Genomic DNA, 21,610 nt, shown 5'->3' with positions numbered 1-21,610 from the left:
ATAATTCACCACGACCAAGTTGGATTCATTCCAGGGGCACAAGGATGGTTTAACATCCGAAAATCAATCAACGTTATCCAACACATCAACAAAAAGAAATATAAAAACCATATGATAATATCAATAGATGCTGAGAAAGCTTTCGACAAAGTGCAACACCCATTCATGATAAAAGCCCTTGAAATTCTTGGGATACAAGGAACATACCTCAACATCATAAAGGCCATCTATGACAAGCCAACAGCCAGTATCATTCTCAATGGTGAAAAGCTGAAAGCAATTCCATTAAGATCTGGAACAAGACAAGGATGTCCACTCTCACCATTGCTTTTCAATATAATACTGGAAGTCCTAGCCAGGGCAATAAGACAAGAGAAAGACATCCAAGGAATCCAAATAGGAAAAGAAGAAGTCAAACTATCACTATTTGCAGACGATATGATATTATACATAGAGAACCCCAAAAACTCCACAGAAAAGCTAATTCAACTCATCAATCAGTTCAGTAAAGTGGCAGGATACAAAATCAACACGCAAAAGTCAGTAGCCTTCCTATACACAAACAATAAATCTGAAGAAGAAGAAATCAAAAAGACCATCCCTTTTGTTATTGAAACAAAAAATATCAAATATTTGGGAATAAATCTAACAAAAGAGGTAAAGGACCTATACAAAGAAAACTATAAAACACTGTTAAAAGAAATAGAAGAAGACACAAAGAAATGGAGAGACATCCCCTGCTCATGGATTGGAAGAATAAACATTATTAAAATGGCCATCCTTCCAAAAGCAATATACAGATTCAATGCTATTCCAATCAAAATTTCAATGTCATTCTTCAAAGAAATAGAACAATTATTGATGAAATTCATATGGAATCACAAAAAACCCCGAATAGCCAAAGCTCTCCTGAAAAAAAAAGAAGGGAATGGAGGCATCACACTCCCAGACTTCAAATTATACTACAAAGCCATAATCATCAAAACTGCATGGTATTGGAACAAGAACAGACATACAGACCAATGGAATCGAATAGAAAATCCAGAAATAAACCCACAGATTTATGGTCAACTAATCTTTGACAAAGGAGCAAAGACTATGCATTGGAGCAAAGAAAGTTTGTTCAATAAATGGTGCTGGGAAAACTGGGTCGCTACATGCAAAAGAATGAAGCTTGACCACCACCTCACACCATACACAAAAATCAACTCAAAATGGATTAAAGAACTAGACATAAGACCTGAAACCATAAAATATATAGAAGGAAATATAGGCGAAACACTACGTGATTTGCACATCAAAGACATCTTTACAGACACATCACCAAAGCAGTGATAGTGAAGGCAAAGATAAACAGCTGGGACTACATCAAATTAAAGAGCTTTTGCACAGCAAAAGAGACAATAACAAAAACAAAGAGAAACCCCACCAACTGGGAGAACATTTTTGCACCCAACACTAATGATAAAGGACTGATCACAAAAATCTGCAAAGAGCTGATGAGACTCAACAACAACAAAGAAAATAATCCAGTCAAAAAATGGGCAGAAGAGCTTAAAAGAAACTTCTCTGAAGAGGAAATACAAATGGCCAACAGGCATATGAAAAAATGTTCAACATCACTTGTCATCAGGGAAATGCAAATCAAAACTACCATGAGATACCATCTTACACCAGTGAGAATGGCACATATTAAAAAAGCTAGCAACAACAAATGTTGGCGAGGGTGTGGAGAAAAAGGAACTCTTCTGCACTGTTGGTGGGAGTGCAAACTGGTCCAACCACTGTGGAAAGCTGTATGGAGATTTCTGGACCTACTAAACATAGAGCTTCCATATGATCCAGCAATTCCACTCCTAGGTATTTACCCAAAGGACACAGAAACATCAATTCCAAAGAACACCTGCACCCCTATGTTTATAGCAGCACTGTTTACAATAGCTAAGCTTTGGAAACAACCCAAATGCCCAAAAATAGATGACTGGATCAAGAAGATGTGGTACATATATACCATGGAATATTACTCAGCATTCAAAAAAGATAAACACATGCAATTTGCAGCAACATGGATGGCGCTGGAAGGGATCATGCTCAGCGAAATAAGCCAGAAAGGAAAAGAAAAATACCGGATGGTCTCACTCATAGCAGGAATCTAGAAAACTTAAATAAGGGACCAGGAAAATGAATAACTATAAGAAAGTGAAAATCAAAATCAACAAAAAACTATGAACCAGAGACACTTTTAGGGGGGTGGGGGTGGGAGATTGGGGTCAGAATGGGGGGGCTGCAATTGTATGGGGAATATAACAATAAAATTTATAAAAAAAAAAAATAATAGTCAAAAAAAAAAAAAAAAAGGACATTATTATCCTGACATGGTGGGACAGACTTGAGGTTTATATGAGAATATATATGTGAAATAATTTTGATCACTTTGCACATTTATGATATGATTTTTCCCCACTTTTGGCTAATAATCATATTATCAGATACAAATTTGTGCAGTCTATTATGAATTATAACACTACTTCATATTATCAAAAATTATAAATAGCCAACATGTACATAGTAAATTTCAGAGGAAAACTAAGTAAATGATTAATGCAAGGAATGTTTTTCTGAAACTAAACTGATTGTTCTGACTGCACCCATGTTAGAACTCATACAAGTTATTCTGACCCTCAATTTCTTTATCCATAAAACAGCAATAATAATATTTACTGATGAGACCTGTCACTAGTGTGAAGGAAGAGTCTTTGTTAATTGCATATTGTTATATGAATAAATATGCTCATTTTACCCATAATTTTTAAAATTGCATAGCAATTGGAGTTTAAGTAAACTTTTGTATTTTTATTTATTTAAAATCTATGAAAATTTTCTTTATCCTTTTAGTGATTTTATAGAACTACATGAGGAGGAAAATATTAATTTTTTAGAAGAGTGTATTTTATTATATAATAAAGTAGCTGTTTATGCACAAATGCAAGTTGAAATAAAGTACATAAGCATGCACTTATGTATCTCATTCAATCTATCCCATACTCTGAAGATATAAGGCAGATTGAATTTTCCAAAGAAACCACAATATAACTTTCATCCCACACATTTCTTTACAATGAGACCTTGACACAGATTCATCAAGGTGCAGAGTTTAGACCTATGTTCTTGAACCTGAATAATTATAACTACTTTGAATAAAGTGGAAAGGACACCATGTGATTTCTGAGACTAGGTTATGAAAGGGACTACAGGTTCCTCTCTGTCTACCAGGGTACTGATCTTGGAACCTTGACCGCCATGGTTTATCCTGAGACCACCATACTGTGGGGTAGACATGTTGAGAGATCTTGTTTGTAGGTCCTGTGATTAGCATTACTAGCATAACTCAAATCTTAGTCTAGTTGCCACTTGTGTGTGAATGAGCCTTGGCATCCTTCAGCTGCCAAGTAACCCCCACCTTTAAGTCTTCTGAGTGGAAGCCCCTTACACTGCTGAATAGAAGCAAGGTATTTTTGGTTTGTTCTGTTTTATTCTTATTGCTTCAGAATCTGTGAGCCTGATAAAAATGACTGTCTTAGGTTGCTAACTTTTGATTAGTTTGTGATGCAGCAAGAGTAACTAGGACAGGATATTTAAACAACATAATCTCCTTCTAATGAATGCAATACAAATGTACTACTTAGGTTATTAATAGAACCAGAATCTTTAACATTGACAAGGGCTGTGTTAGAAATAAGTGATAATTTACTCACTGGGCTATGAGTTATTAACACAAATTAGGTAAAGTGATTCTGAAGTAATCAAATAGGGAAAATTTGAAGAATCATATTTAAGTGCCCTCTCTGGATAGATTCACAGAATACCTTATTAGTAAGAGGGAAAAATTATGTTAACTCAAAATATCCTGCCCCACTCTGTGCATCTCTCACTACTGCAGAGAGGGTATCTATGATGTATAATATTCACCAGAAATGAGATATGACACAAAGCTTCATATGGTGGATTAGGTGAAAGGTAATGTCAACAATTGTCATTTTTGCTATGTCCTCACTTATCTCAGCATTGGGCCCATGAGATAATGCATAGAAGGGATTTGCTTATATAAATATTGCCTCCTGCAGAGAAAAATTGAGCTATGACTCAGACATTGCAATACGTCAGAACTTTAGACAAAATATATCATAAACTTCACATGAGAATTGCTAGCTTGATTTGATTGTGAAAACTAATAAATCTGCTATTTCTGATCCACTACATAAAAGAAAATAGCTTTAGATTATATGCACGTATACTTTTATTCAATATTTAACTCACTGCTACTTTCTTCCAATATACAATTTACCTAAAATTGTTTCTTTTACTAAGTCTTTATATTATTTCAATTTTTATATTATAAAGCATGTTGCAAGGCATATCAGAGGTATTTACTCAGTATACTAATTGGGAGGGGAATACTTGGTTAAAGTTTAAATCATATTTTTTACTCTACCAATTTAAATATTAGTTCTAAAATGCTTATAAATGAATTTTGATATATTTTTAGAATCCAAAAACTAAACACAAGTTAGAAATTGAAAATTTTTCCTCAATTCTGTAGAAGTTAATGACTGTTTCTTATGCTAGGTGCTAAGAGATTTGGGGTTCATAAATATTCTATGAAATAAAAATCCAAAGAGTCTACGTCCAGTCAAAAATACTGAGATTCTGCTGCTGTTTTCGTGAATGATAATATCATCCACACAAAACTGGAATACCAATTTCTACATGTTGATGCAAAAACCACACTAAAATCTGGAAGAACCTTCAATTCTATTTAACCAATTGCTTGAAGTCAATGGGACTTTCGTGATTCTTAAATTACATGTAAGAGATGAACTTGTATATATTATTTAGTGAACAACTAAATTGTAAAAATTGGGTTTACTTCTTTAAGTGCATTAAATGCATAATTTCATTAAACAAAATTATCTGTGTTAAAAAAATAAAATAGGGTAATGAAGGAGGAGAAGTTTAACATCAATAGCAACAACTTCTTTTTAGATCCCATACCAAGAACTATTCTAATCACATAACTCATTTCATCATCACAACTGCCCTAACAGATAAGTTCATTACTGCCAATGTTTAACACAGGAAGGAATTGAAACACTGACAAATTAATTTGTAAATGGTCACCCAGTTTGTATGTTGTGTGCCCTGATTTGACATCAGGCAGTCAGATTTGAGATCACACACTATGTGGCACTGCCTAATAGAGAAAAAAAGTAAAGAAATCTGGACAATTACTAGTTTAAAAGAATCAGTTACTAAGAGATCATGCAGCATTTCTCAATTGGAATTGGTATTTGTTGAAAGAACTAAACCTTAAAGTCCTAAGGCATTCATTAATGTAATGAATTAGCTAATCTACACATACACAGAGCTCAACAAGTTTCACATGAGATTAAACCTAGCTGTATATAAAAAAAAAAAACCTGCCCAAATCCAAAAATATAGAGTGAATCTTGACTGCAGCAAAAAAACAAAAACAAAAACAAAAACAATTACCACATATAAGGAAACTACAATGAAATTAAAAACTGAAAACTCAATAGAAACCATAGGTGACAAAAGTCAGTAGGATGATGTATTCAAAGCTCTGAAAGAAAAAATAGGCATCCAAGAATATGCAACAAATTTTCAAAAACTAATAAGCTTTTAAAATCTCAAAAAAAGACAAAAACTGAGAGAATTTGTCACTAGCAGACCTATGTTACAAAACTACATGCAAATAAATAAAGATATAGGAAAGCAAATATAAAACAAGTGTAAATGTAGTTTCTTTTATTATCTGATTTTTAAAAAACAGTGCATAAATCAATAGATATTAAATTGTATTGAATGACTTATTAGATACATACATATATATAACATTTATGAAAAAATAATCATACAAAGCATGGGGGTGATAACAGTTAGACTGAACATAATGTTGAATGTATAATGAGTTCAAAGACTAAGAAAATAAGAAATGTTGTAAAAGCAACTACAAGGAATTTAAGCTGCTATTAAATATATACATTTAACACAGAAGGAAGCAATAATGGAGGGATAAAGGAATAAAAATGACAAAAGCCTTATAGAAAGCAAGTAACAATAGGAAAGGCATAAATTCTCTCTTATTAGTAATTACATTGATGATAAATAGATTAATGTTCCCCTCAAAAGGCAGAGATAGTTTCAATGAACTTTAAAAAGAAAATATGTAAATTTATAACCTATATCATGTACAAACCAGAAATAAAAGAAAATATAAAGACTATGCTTTTAAAGTTCAAGAGTATTTACAAACTAGGTGATGAATTAAGAAAAAAAGTGAAAAGACACAAATTAATAAAATCAATAACACTATTAGTCCCCTTACAGACATAAAGAAGACTATAAGGGAATCCTATGGAACTATTGCAAGTCAACAGATTAGACAAGACGAAAGGTCCACCTCTGATCTGGTTGTGTAGAAGTAAAATCAAGGGGGGAAACTCATAACAAGACAATGAGAGTATAAAAATGAGGCTTTAGCATCCAAACTTCAATGCAAATTTACTCTAGATTTGGATGGGTACGTTCATTTCCACCCTCTTTTGTTCTGTAACAGAATTTTCCCCTTTGCTCCTCAGGACTGATTTTCTGGAAATCTCTTTCACTGCTTTGAAGTTGTACCATGTATCTTTCCAGAGTTAATCATGATCAAAATAAAGAAAACATGTGAAGGCAATTTTAAAAGGGAAAAAAGCCCTGTATTATTTCAAGTCATCATCATTACTTTTGTGCAAAATAATAAATTGAAAAATAACAAATCAGTCAAGTCACAAAGATGTGGGTTGCATTTTTCTTCTTGTCATTTGGTGTTTCAGCTTAGGATGAACACAGAGATGCTTTTGGATTAAGAATTTATAATAATTAAACTAAAGAATAAAATCCTACATTAAAGGACCTTAAAGGATACTTTTTGGTCACCTGACAAAAAGGTCATCTACAAGCCACAGATGTCTTAGTTCTCTGTGATCAATAAGTGCTTTAACTAGAGGGAACTCAGATTGAAAAAGTGCTTTAACTAGACAGGAACTCAGACTGACAGAAAAGAAATCCTATTGTAGCTCATATTCCAATACTGTATTTTTCCTAAAATTCCTAAGAATATGCAGAACATAGACCCAATAAATAGGAGCTTGCACATTCATAGCCTTCTTTTTGTGCTCTTACTTTTCATGAAAAATGCAAAGTGGTCAAATGTCATGAATGGTTGAATGAATGGATAGGAGTTGGAGCTGTATGTTGGCTACCCAATGAGAGATCACTTAAGATGGAGCAGAAACATGACTGTGAAAGTCTCATCTAAGACTTTTATGCATGCTCTCGTTTCAGTATTAATCTAAGTATTAAAGTGGGATTTTTTGGAAGGGGACGTAAATATTTGCATGAAAACTAAAACAGTATAAATGGCATGAGCAAATATTCCATGAGAGTAATGTCATAGCATATAGGAAAGGTTTTTTAATGATTAAATTAGGAAAAGATAAATTTTCATTAGAGATACATTCAGATAAAAACAACTTAAGAACTAGGAACTAATTTTGCTCTTGCAAATCAAATACAATGGATTTTCCCCAGATAATTAAGATTAAAAGAACCTGAAAAAAAAAAAACCCAAAACTGTAGCCATTCTTCTTGGTTTTGTAAATTTAAGACAATTTAAAATTTTAAAACAAGGATTCCTGTTCTCTCTGCATTATAATGTTACCTGTTCAAATTTGTGTGTATGCAGGAAAATCTTTTTAAAAGGCTTGAACCAATTATCAAAATGCAGATTGAATTTTTTTTTTTCAGATGCCTCTGTTTGCCTGGGATATTTTCAGAGAGGCTTTAACATATCTTGCAGTGCATGTTGGATAGAGAACTGAAAAAGGAGTGCAATACTTTTATAATAACCTCTGAAATGAAACAACTTTATGGATTTATTATAGTTGCTGTAAGTGAAAACATACTGAAAAAGGCAATATATAAGAAAATCTCAGAGTAATTAAAGAGTGAATTTTCTGTGAACATTTGACAAAAAGATATTTTTCCTATCTTGATTTAGAGAGGTGGAAAAATAATAAGTTTTTCTTATTTTAATGAACATGCTTAGAATTGGAACTGGCTCCTGGTGAAAGCAAGTATACACAAGGATTTTAATCACCAAAATTCTGAGGTCATCCATTTTTTTCAAATAATTTAAGAGTAAATACATTTAGCTGCTGTTATGTCTAGTGTACTTATGTGTCAATTTTATAATCAAGGGTAAAAATCTGTCCCCATGGAAATAACGTTAATACTATTTCTACCTAAAGATTTTAGAGTACTTCAATTTACCAGGGAGAAATCCCATTAAAATTCTGACTTGCCTTGATCTTGATTAGTTTAAAATATTTTCTAAGAGCTATGATGGAGTGTTTGGTTAGAAAATCAAGAATATATTTGTGACATTGTCATAAACTGCTTTTCTCTCTAGATTATCAGTATCTACTGCTATGAGTTCTTCTTGTAAGCACAGCAGCTATAAATGCAGTGTGCTCTGTTACCAGATAAGTTCTTGCTAAATTCCAGAAAGGGGTTTCTATCCTTTACTCCATAGCAACATGAGTGAGTTAGCCCTAGTGAGTTGCTGCTGCAATTGCTTCACTCATGGGGAGTAGGGGTTATGGGTTAAGGCATAGCTTACCAGATACAAGATTAGTCCATCAAGCTCTTCAAAACCCCAGTCAGGAATGAAATGAGGACTCAAGATGATGATTGGAGAGACAGGGAGTTGAGATTTAGTTGAAGGAGAAAGAGCAAGAGTTAGAATTCCAGGGAGCCCTCTCTGGGTATGAGAGGCTTCCCTTGGGCTCCAAAGGAACAGATTATGAGTTGTGCTTAGGGAGGACACAGGAGTGGTCTGTTTGCAATAGCCTGTTTCTTCCCTCTGGTATGTTCTGAATGTTCCTCTATTGGCATCTTTGCAGTTGTACTCATGCTTGAACATGCATCAAATGTTCAGAAAATTGCAGCTAAATCCCCAGAAGTGGGGATTTTAACATTATAACAAATGATCAAATACTTGTGGGCATTTTTCTCTTCCCTGCTCATGTTCCTTAATTTGATCTTAACTGGCCTGACTCTGAGCACTGCTACTTCTTTGGTGACCACAGGATCCTGATGTGCTGCAAAGATAGCTAGAAAACACAGTCCCAAGAATTTTACATATATATAAATTATATTATTATGTAATTATATATATATATATATATATATATACACAAAACTTAAGCAAACAGTCTAATAATGTAAGGGGCTCCTGAAATCTCCGTGTTAATGGCACCAGGGTTTCTTGACCCTGGCCCCTCAGTAGGGATTAGTCTTGGTTTACATAAATAAGTATCTGTGCCCCAACCTTCCCCAATCTCAGCCCCACCCTCCTTAATATTGGCTAGTCTGAAAAATAACCAGAAACCATGACAATTAGTTTCAATATTCACACAATAAAGTATCTGCAGTTAAGAGATGAATTGTGATGAATTGAAGTGACAAACCTACAAACCAACAAATTCTGAAGATGGCCAGCAAACCATCACTGCTGATTTATAGAAAATGCAGTAAGCATGGTTTTGACTGAAATAAAAGTTGGACAAAAATAGTGGACTCGATAATGAAAGTGAGGGTTATAACCTGAGAAGCAGTAATCCAGATTTTACTGTGTGAAAACTGTCCCAACAAGCACAGTTTGAATTTAACTTATATGGGTAGGGACAATGAATTACTAATATTAAAAATGTAATTATTCTTGATAGGGAGGCTTCAGATTTAAAATTTTTGATCTAAAGATGTATTGATGGTATCGATGTGCAGAAGAGGACTAATGGTGGAGTTTAATCACCCCCCTGACTTCTAAAGAATGCACTGTGAAAATGCAAATGCTGGATTAAAATCTTTATCTGGCTCTTTAAGTGTGGGTTGAAAGGTCGGTTTACCCTCAAAGAGTAGATTCCTATTTAGGTAACAGGATGGAGACTATTCTGACTTTAAGTCTATGCCGATCGCCTGCTCTCTAGTCTTCTCTAGGGGTCGCAGAAAGGTTTACAATATGTTTACAAGGGGAGCATGGTAAACTGCACCCAGAGTATGTGATTACAAATATCTGTTCGACCAGAAAAACCAAAGGTCCAATGTTGCAGTTTTTCAACAGTTAAATTATAAGAAAAAGAAAAGGGATGGAGGGAAACTTATACATTGAGTAAGATTTGAAAGACATCAAACTTTAAAAGGGCACAAACCAAATTGTATTATCTATAATAGACATTTATATGATAAAAATTTAAAGAAATAAATGGAAAAGATGAATACATAAATGAACATAGAAATTACTTTGGGAGGATAAAAGGAATAATATAATTAAGAATAGGCATGAAGAGGAATTAGGTGACTGTAAGAGTATATTTCTAGATCTAGGTGGTGGTTATAACAGAAGGTGCTTTAAAATAATTAAGCTTTAAATTTGTTTGTGTGGTTTTCTGTGTCTCCTTTATTTTATAATAAAAACTGATAAAAGTTGATTCACTGTTACTGTCTGACTTTTTCATACAAGATAATAAAATTTATAGAAAGGATGAATTGTTTCTTGGTCCAACTTTTAAAATTTTAAAAGATCAAGGTAACATATAAGATCCATATTGTTAAAAAGGATGTCTAGTGTCCTCTAGCTTGATAAACAGCAGATACATCCTCATTTCCAATTCTCACTTTAGTGCTTTCCCTCCTACCCGTTTTCCCTATTACTGTATTTACCTGGATGAGCAAGAAAAGTCTTTTCTGCTGGCTAATATATGAAAATACCTCCAAGTTTTGGAGAACATGCTGGGCATCCAAATGTTGAGGCCAGTCACCCTCCACTGATCACACTGGTATACTGAGACACCTAAGAGGTATTCTAATAGCTCCAGAACCCAGCTTCTCGTCAGACTAATAAAAACTGAGCAGCTCTTTTAATCTATGTAATCTTTGAAGCAGGACCTTGTTATTTGTGTAAAATGGCAACTTTGTTGAGAAAGCTATTTCCACAAGTCAGAAGATGAAAGAAAACTTTTAAGTGTTTTCAGGGAAAAACATCAGAGTGAGATATGTTGGCAAATGCTAGGTAGTTTCAGTTTAGCAGCAGGGAAACTTTTATTTTTCTTTTTTAGTAAGGTTTTAGTAAAAGATACCAACAGCTTATGATCATTATTTCAATTGCTCTTTACATTTTCCATATTAATACACAGATGCTCACTTTCCATCCACCTTTTTTGGATATACCTGCCAGTGGATTGTCAACTTTCCTACACCATCTACTGATTATCCAAGACAGTATATAATGAGATTTCAACTCCTAAGCCTGAGACTCCATACTAAGTCAGTGGAAAATGGAGACTCCCCCATCAATGCCTAAACACTTAGGGTAGCTGAACTTTGCGTTCAATTTCTTCTCTAGTCCATAATAATCTATAGTATTGGAAATAAAAAGGTATCCCATAAATTTATATACTGGTTTGCTTTCATTAAATAGGATAAAGTAGAAAAGGCTGAAGAAAAAGACTAAAGAAATAATCTTTCCTTTCTAATTCAGTTACTGAGAGTTCTAGTGAGTTTCTGAAGATCCATTCAAGATAAGTACTGGCACTATGTTGTAGAAGAGTCCCCACTCCTGTGCTGTCAATTATCCCCTCAACTCAGAATGACAACAGGTATATATCATTGACTTTGGACTGGCTCTCAATTCTCATTGTCATCTGAATACCATTTTTCTAAATAATTTACCAAATATTTCAATAGAAACAAAAATGACAGTACAAAATATGTGAGAATCTGAATATAATGCAAAGTAAGATAAACAGAATGTATTCTGAATACAAGGTAATTATTTCAAGGCCATGTTTTCCTTATAAAGTAATGTTATTTGATGTATACTCATTTATGTAATACAATACCCCCAAATAAAAACACCAGGGGGTATGAAAGAAAATGTCACTATTGAAGGTCATAGAGAAGAATAGATTATCTTACCCAAAGTAAAGTATCTTTTAAAAAAATAGATAACATCTGTGCTTGGTGTTTTGGAAGACAATATAATATACAGAAAGTATATTCATCACTAATTCTGACAATAAAAGAATGTAAACAGGACATAAAAATGCAAATGCAAACAATCTGTCCAATAGAAAATGGCTTATTGAAGACACAATCCAGTGCCAGTGGGTCATATCTTATAGAAAACATAATAAAATGGCAACAAACTAAATTAATGATTCTTTTTACAAAAATAGCATTAAAGGATGATTAGGAAGAAGATATGCTACTGATTAAAACAGAAACAATTAAAATGGCAAATGTGTTGGGATATATAAGAAGTTCTGAAGAAAGGCAACGATTGAAAATGATGCTAATCCTTTAACTACTCATTAGAAAAATTTTCTTGGTAATGAGTAAAGACCAGGAAATCTAACTAAAAAGAGAAAAAAAATTGCAATCCATGCAGAACTGCCTTTAAATGTCTACTTTTAGAAGTACAGGTTAGATATAAAATTATTGATACTTACACATTATCAATAAATAAATGAACATTTACAGCTGAAGGATGGGAAAATGAAGTAAGGGGAGTACGGTTTATTGAAATGTATCTTGCCTTCAACACTGAGCCAGGCAGGAGTATTGTGCTTGTTGGTTGATCACTATTAACTTGTTGGTCACTATCCCATGCCTAGTGTATTGCTGGTCTTTAGTGTAACCTCAATAATTCAATGAATGAATGCATGACTAAAGGATGCACAGAAGAGAAGACTGAAGCTCTCCTTGCTCAGAGTCTTGGCATTCGAGCTTTTAATCTAACAGGCTGATGGAGTCATTACCACTGTCAGAGACATTTCCATCACTAAAATCTTCCAATACTGTGTGCTTGTTGTTAATCACAACTCTGAGCAGTTCAAGAACGGCTTTTTGGCTTAAAATTGATCACAATTTTTCTACACATATACCTCAGCATGTTTACATCCATGCATATAACATAGTTATTGGTGAAGAAGCATTGTTAAAGGGTCTTGTTCACAAACACTTGGGCCACTGTCATGTGACCTGAGGCACCGGTATTCTCTTGCATTTGGAGATGTGTCCACAATCTAGGCAGATTGTCTCAGGGAAACAGTTATTTAAATATTTTGATCAGTTATTAGTATTATGAAAATTATTTTTGATTTGGGTGATTGAACAATTTGTAGTGACAGCGATGTCCTGTTCATCTGTTGTCCATTGTTTAGGAAGAGGACCTGAAAAGTGATTCCAACACCCACTTTCCTGCACTGAAAATCACTTGTGTGTGTATATGTGTTTGTGAATGTCTATACATGTGTGTGTATATACACACACACACACACAGAGAGAGAGATATAGTCCAACGTCCTTTCCTGCGCTGAATAGCAAGCGTGTGTGTGGTGGGGGGAGGTGAGAGAGAGAGAGAGAGAGAGAGAGAGAGAGAGAGAGAGAGAGTGTTTCCAAAGGCCTCTCCTATGAAATCTGGGCTAAGAAATCCTGGAAGTCAGTATAACCTTCTTCCCTTAAAATCACATTTATAAAGAAAGGCTCCAAAGTCTAGGATTTCCTGCATTTGTAAAATTCCAAAGAAAGAAAAAATTATCTTTAGATTATATCCAAACCCTGCAAGAGCATTTAGGAAACATTTTTCCCCCAGAAAGCACCATCTTATTTAGAACTGCTCGCAAACAGTTTTAGTGCCTATAAGTTGATGGCATTGCTAAAGGAATCTCTAGGATCAGGTTAGAACAGGAATAGAAATCAAAGCTATATCTCCTTGTACCCTGTGCAGCACATACAACTACAATGCTTCTTATTTTCTTGAGTATTATCTTCAATAATTAGAAATTCTAAAGCATGTTCTATTGCTTCATATAAAAGAAAAATAAACACATATGTTACTCATGTTTTCATCTAAAACCAGTTTGAAGATGCAGAAATGTCATAGTAGAATGACTGTGAAATTCTTCCGTTCAGGAGCCAGTTTGAGGAACTTTGGCATTGCTGTCATTCTTCTGGACTAAATCCAGGTCATTATGGACCTCCTAGATGCACCTTGGTATCTATCATTTTCTTTTTTTTGATCCTGATGCTGATTTTGCATGCACCTCATCAAGAAGTTGCCAAAATAGGTCATAGACCTCTCTCTGTGATTCAAGTTTATGTCTTGCTACTGCTCTATCCTACACCTTCATTCATTTACTCTTTAATATCATCAACCTCTATATAAGTGACTGAGAGAGAATACTGTCTAGATATCCAAAATCTTACAAATATATTAAAAATGTAACTTTTTTAACCTTTCCAAGACTCTCTCCTAAGGACTCAGAAATGAATCTGGGAGGGTTTGACTGACAAATAATGAGTTGCACACAATGCTCCATAATCAACATTAGTCCTTCTCTTACTAACGGCCTATTTTTCTGGACCAAGTTTATGGCTTGGACCATAAAGCATATGGCACGTACCACACTGTGGTTTTGATGAGAAAATATATTACTGAGCAAATGAATATAATAAACATTCCAGCAGAACTTCCAGCCTAGATGCAATGAACACTCCAATGCAGTCATAATTAACAAGTTTGCTTAATTACAGCTCTTCCTCTTTCAAGATTCATGGCCAAGGCCTCAGCACTCTTATCTACAAGGTCAGGCAGCCAGTCAAGCTGGTCTGTCTCTCCAAGGTCATCCCTGAATGCCTGCATGTTTCCTCCCTTGTCCGGGGACTTTGCCACAAATGGTTGTCCCTGCTAAAAAATTATGTTATCAATGTAACAGATATGGAGACAGTTGTGTATAAAAGGAACCCTTTGCCTTTAAACCGGTTATGAGGACCTTAAGGGGCTACCCAGGTCTGGGACCTCATGCATGAATAATAAAGCTTTTTCTGACCTCACCATTCCTGAAGTACCGCTTATTCTTCCTCTGCCTGGGTAAAAGGCCAGAATTTCTACAACAGTTTCCATTCTATCTTAGAATAAATTCTCTTCAAAATTCCCTCAAAAAATAAATGTGGAAAGGATTCACTGTGAAAGTTTTCTAGACATCCCGGGCATGACCATATTCACAGTGAGTGTAGATTGATCATTTATTTCAAAATACTTCTTTCACTATATTTACTCCCTTGTATATGGGCTCAAATGGAAATAATACTTACATGAGCATATCATCAAGCTCTGCTAGAACTTTAAATTATATAATTTATATGCACAATGTAATCCTAGCTACATCAACTGGTTGAACTTAGAGAGAGGAAAAAGTGTTCTGATACCATTCTAAGTTCTGGTCTTCCATACATAAAAACCAGAACAAATCATATTAACTTACTATGAAGCAAGCCAATAAGCCTAAGAACAAAAATTCTCTTCAATTTGGACAAGATTAATGTGATAACCAAACTTATTAAATTTTTCCTGGCTAGTACAAAAGAAGGCCTATTGACATACAGGTACATATATTGTTCTGAAAGGATCAGAAAATACTCTTTATTGCCAGACAACTTAGGAATAATAAAACATTTATATCATTCATCAGGGTGTGATGGACAACAACTAATTGTTTTATTTCTGTACCAGAATTGACACTTGAGATGTCAGATCTATTATTGGACATCCTAAATAAAAACAAATCACAAATTTCTGTAACAGTCGACTAGAAAAAAATCACAGTTTTAAGCTTATCACCAATCCTTCTCAGCCTTTAAAATTTTGAATGTAAATAAGAACTTGGTTTTATCTGTCATATAGATGGAATCATATTTCTAGAAACTGTAATGTTTCCAAAAATTTATAGTATAGAAGATCTTCCTTTTTCTTTTTAATTTTCTTTAGTTCTTCCCTTTACTCTCTCCACTCCTTTTTCCCTATCTCCTTTTCCATTTATTTCTGCCTTGTCCAAAATGAACAAAAGAAAATTATGCAAAAGATGACCAGGTTGCATAATTGAAATTGTCCAGGAAGAGAAAAGAATAAAAAGTATATACAGGTTCAGGGCCTCCCCTGGTGGCACAGTGGTTGAGCGATGGGCTGCAAAGCTGCCCGCAGCCTCTGCAGCGCCGGTTCAATCCCCAGCTGCCAGCGAGGGTCCCACATGGCGCGCAGACCTCTCCTGCCACCTGCTGCTCCCCTCAGCAGTGTACTTCGGTCCTTCTGCCTGTTCTACTACTCCCTGCTCTGGCTCTGGTGAATCCTCTCACCCTCCTGCACTTATGACTGTACCCAGTGCTTGTATAAATAAATAAATAAATCTTTTAAAAAAATAATGCCATGACTAAATTAGAATTCAAATATGCTTTTAAAAAAAGTATATACAGGTTCAGATTCTAAGGAGAAATAAACATACATTGTCCTGTTTCTCCTACAGAGTGCAGCTTAAACACTGGAGAGGTTTCTGAAATGTACGTGCTAGCAGATGGTTTGATAAAGAGCAGAATTTGGTGTACCTCAGGATCAGTGATGTATTTACATACACATTTTTTAAAACTTTTATTTATTCTCCAATGTCCTGGGGCTTTCACACAACACATGCTAAAACCTAAAACTGTATATTACTGTTAACAGTGCTGACTTGAGGAGCTAGAAAGGAGTCCCTTAATATTCAGGGAATTTTGGTTAAATCTCCCATATTTTTTCCTTTCTTCATTCATTGGTGCCCCAGCCCACAACCTTTTGGAGGTAGCAGGAGCTACAGCAACTGCAACAAAAACCCACAGGAAGTTGAATCACTGAAAGAGGGAGATCTCTATCAGAGCAACTACAGTCCCAGGAAGGTAGGGTGAACCACACTGTTGTTATCTTTTTTCACAAACGCTAACCCCCATTAACCATCATCCTCAGTGCAGGGAAAAGATATGTCACACCAGTGAATTCTGAGTCCAGCCAAACACAGACAGCACTGCAAATAGGCTCATCCAAGAAACTACTAGCAAGATCAGAGTGCTAATTCTCTGGGAATAAGGCATTGAACAAGCTGGGGTTTCGATCCACCCCTGCAGTGGCATGCAGGCTGCTAGTTTTCACCAAAAATGTGAGATCTTGGTTTTTGAACAAGGCTACTTGAAAACTAAAAGCAAGAGATGAAACTACAGTTAGTTAAGATTCCCCCAAAGCTGTTTTTCCCTGATTCCAACTAGGTTGACTTCAAAGTACTGAAGTCTATTCTGGTCATTTTTATAAGATCTTTTTTGTTGTCTTTCCGGGGGGGTGGGGGGGATTTTAGATGTCCTTACTCTGCCACTTCAAGATCATATATATACTTATGTTTGTCATGTAATTTAACACTTTTACTTCCTACAATTTAGGTTATCTTCCCCTGCCCTCCCTTCCGTCTTCTCTTTCCTAACTTCCACTGCTTACATTAAAATTTCGCTTAAAAGTTACATATGCGTTTTTTGTTTTCCAGAAGTTACCCCTAATGTACCAAGAATAAGCAAACACTTTTTTTCTGCCTTTTTCTCAAAGTTTTAAATGTTCATTGCATCCCTACAAAAGTGAAAAAATATAACACATGAATATAATTTTTTTAATTTATTTTTATTTATTTATACAAGCACTGGGTATAGTCAGAAGCGCCAGAGGGTAAGAATGCGCCAGAGGGTAAGAATACACCAGAGTCAAAGCGGGGATCAGAACAGACAAAGGGACCTAAGTACACTGCCGAGGGGAGCAGCGGGCGTCAGGAGAGGTCTGCGCGCCATGTGGGACCCTCCTCCGGTGGCCGGGGAGCAGCCGGGGATCGAAAATGCGCTGCAGAGGCTGCGGGCAGCTTCGCAACACAGCGCTCAACCGCTGCGCCACTGGGGAGGCCCCACAAATATAATTTTTTTAAAGATTTATGTATTTATGCATACAAGAACTGGGGTACAGGCCAGAGGTGTGGGGGATGAGAGGATTCATGGTAGACAGAGCGGGAACAGAACAGGCAGACTGACTGAAATACACTGCTGAGGGGAGCAGCGGGCGAGTCAGGAGAGGTCTGCTGCGCCATGTGGGTTTCTCCCCGGGCAAGGATCGAACTCCTACTGCAGTGGCTGCAGACAGCTTCATAGGTTGTTTCTTAACCCGTTGCGTCTTAACCCCTTGTGCCACCAGGGAGGCCCAACCCAAGTATATTAAATTGGCCTTGCCAGCTGACTGTAAGGCACAACCTGCCAGAGCTATTCCTTTATTATTTTGCTGGGGGGGAGCTCCAGCACACCTAATCAGAACTATGCCGTGCTATATGGTCACATGGGTCTCTGCCAGCTCTGGCCTTGGCCAACCCCTTTAACATTATTTCCCACTGATGTTTTTTCACTCATGGCACTGGGCCACATTAGACTTCCCGTTTGATGACCAAATGCCCTCAGTTCTTCATTCCCCCAGGACTTTGCACTCTTGTTCCCACTGCTTGAATCCTTTCCTCCATCCTCCTGCTGCCTCATTAAATGGTTCTGCTACCTGATATAATGCTGAGGTCTCACAGTAGTTTGGGATGGAAAAAATTTCCCTACTCATTACACTTAGAAACTAGCACCATTTAAACAATAAGATGTTCCTGCAGATGAGACCGAGCACTCTGCTTTGTTCACTTATGTCCTGTATGAAATTGCCTATTTCATGGTTACTTGACTTTGTGGATTATTGTTATCAGCTTCAGATTTTGAAAAGCTTTTTAAAATTAAAACAACTGCTTTCCTTTGTTCTTTGTTACTAGGATCAATGTCCAGTCATAGGGTATATCTGACTTTAGCTTCCTGCAATTAAAATGAGCAGTTTAAGACTTTAATCTTTAGAATTCTGTGATGAATTGAGGTGTGTATCCTGTTAGGATACTACTTAGTTTTTACTTCTAAAGGATATAGTGTTTTGGGTTTTTTTTTTTTTTTTTCCATTGTAAGAGTTGGCTCTGGAGCTAGGGGGAAAAAATGCAGCTGCCTGAAATATTTTTCTCTTGTGAATCTACACAAACAATAATTAACCTGGACAGGAGATGCATAGCCACATCTAGAGACTATAACTCTTCCTATATATCAGGAGAAATATAAATTCTTCATTATTTAGAGTTATCTCTCTATTTTCTTAGTAGCCTGAAAACATTAATTTTAAATGCTAATGGGAATTACTAGAATGCTCCTGGATACAGAATAGATTCCAAATTTAGTCTTAGCAGCTGTAGGCAATCTTCAAACTGAATTACCTGGAGGGATAAGGGAAGAGGGCAGATGTTGGCCAATTACTATAACCTAATTGTAGTAGGGTACCTGGTAGATAGGATGGTAAAGTTTTTATTAGATTGGAAAAGAACTACCATTTGGGGATTTTAAGCAGTTTCAGACTGCCAGGGAGGAAACTAAAACTTGCCTTTGGGGAGGTCTCTTCTTTTCTGAGAAGACCCTTTTAGAAACACAAGTAAGTTCCTATTCATTATTTTGGGGAAATCTTGATACAGTGGAGAAACCAAAATATAGATACTTTAGAGTAAGCTTAATAATAAACTGAAGAGCTTTGACAGAACTATAATGCATTAGTTATAGGTTTGTTTTTTTCCGAATCTAGATGGTAAATTTCAATTGCCTTAAAATATTTTCTTGTTCTTGATGAGTTCTGTGATTCTTATTCAAAATAATTACTCACTGGAAATCAGGAATAGAGACACTGAAATAATGTAAAAACGCATTTATTTGGCTTGATATTGAAGACTCTAATTGCAATGCAGCCACTGAAGGCTTAATAACAGATTTGTAAAATGTACTGCAGTAATGATTCTGTCTGGGTCACTGTGAACTATCTCAGTGATGGTCAGGGTTTGGGTTTCTCTGAGAATAATATTTTTGCTGTCAGTCATCCTCAGAAAAATTTAATTATGAGGCAGAAATAAAGTTAACTTTGGACTAAGGAAGGAAATTTCTTTACATTGTTGGTTAGGAACAGTATTCTCAGGTTTAGAGATGTTAGAAGATTCTAGAGTATTGAGGTCTGCTAAGCCCCAACTGAAAGTAAATCAAGGGCAGAAATGGAACTTCTAGAGGACTCTGAGAGGACCTTAATGTCCCCCTTTCTTTGACTAAACTTCTGACAGGCTTTCCCCTGATTCTAGGTCCTCTCTCCCATTTTTAGTGCATTTACTTTAGAAAACTTGTAACTATAAATTCTTTCTATGAACCTGTGAGATATAAATTTTTTAAAAATCTTTTACTTGTTTTGCATTCCAGCATTGTCTTTCTTGAGGATCTGGGAGCTATCCTTTGGCAATCAATTCATCAAGGAAAACAACTCCCCTTTCTCTGATGAAGCATAAGAGTTTAACTCCTAGAGATGGCCTTGCTCAGAGTATTTACAACTAGTTTCCATCATGAAAACAGGAGGAAATTTACATTATCCTTAGGTAAAACCAATTATCGTATAATCCACACCCTTATCAGTCTCAAAAACTCTCCCTCCCAAACCATAGTCTCTATGGAGTTGAATTCTAGTGGAGTTCTGGGCTTTCTCCTGTTACAATTGCTTAAATAAAGTCTCCCTTACCTGTTGAATTTAGACCACTGCAATTTTGCTTTGATAGGCCCGGTCCTTTGGAATGCTAGGATGGAATGATCAAGTAGTGCTTGCAACTTTCTTTAAATGTTTACTTTGCTTTGGTAGGGATTGGATGTAATTTTATAGGGACAGAATGCCACATCCATTGTCTATGTATGTCTCCAGGATACTGCTGACTCTAGCAGAATCAGATCCACCATGCACTCAGCTTGATTAAAATATTTAGGCATTTTGGTAAAGGGTAATAACTTGGGTACTGAAAGGCATATTGTTTAAACTTACTTTTTCAAATAATTGCTTACACAACAAATATGCAATCATAACATTCTCTCAAAATGTGTGGCCCCTGCATGAAAACTCTTAGATTGATGGAAATGTTGAATATGTATTTTTCCTGGGGTGTTTGCATTCCTCAAACTCACTAAATATAATGCAGTGACTTTTATTATATACAGTGTATACATTAATAGAAAGATTTTTCAAATTAATAAAAAGCTAGAAAAACAACAACAAAACAAAAAGTTTAGTTCTCCATTGTTTCTCTTTGTTCATTCTAATAAAGCAATACAATGAAAATCAATGCTATTTTCTCTCAAAAAATATTTTAGCTAGTTGGTAAACAACTAACCTATAAGAACTAATTTCAAATTTTATCTCTTTCAATTTTGTCTAAGATATAAAGTAAATAGCCAGCTGAGAAGATAATATTTAATTGAAAATATATAGTTCTTATTTTAACAAATAAAAATTCTCTAGGATATGGAAACATAATGATATATAACCATGGTGTTTCTCATAGGTACTAACTTCTCTACCAAAACAGTGGTAAGTCTGTAACAATTTTTCAATGTATTCCTGATTTCATATTTTGTAAGTTATGCAAATATTTGAAAAAGTAGTGATCTTTAAAAGTGTTTACCAGCACGGGCGCAAAAGCAACATTCATTTAGAATTAACTAAACAGATTATTAT

The sequence above is a fragment of the Talpa europaea genome, assembly GCF_964194135.1.
Source record: "Talpa europaea genome assembly, chromosome: 2".
Classification (NCBI taxonomy): domain Eukaryota; kingdom Metazoa; phylum Chordata; class Mammalia; order Eulipotyphla; family Talpidae; genus Talpa; species Talpa europaea.
Note: the sequence above shows the minus strand (reverse complement) of the source record.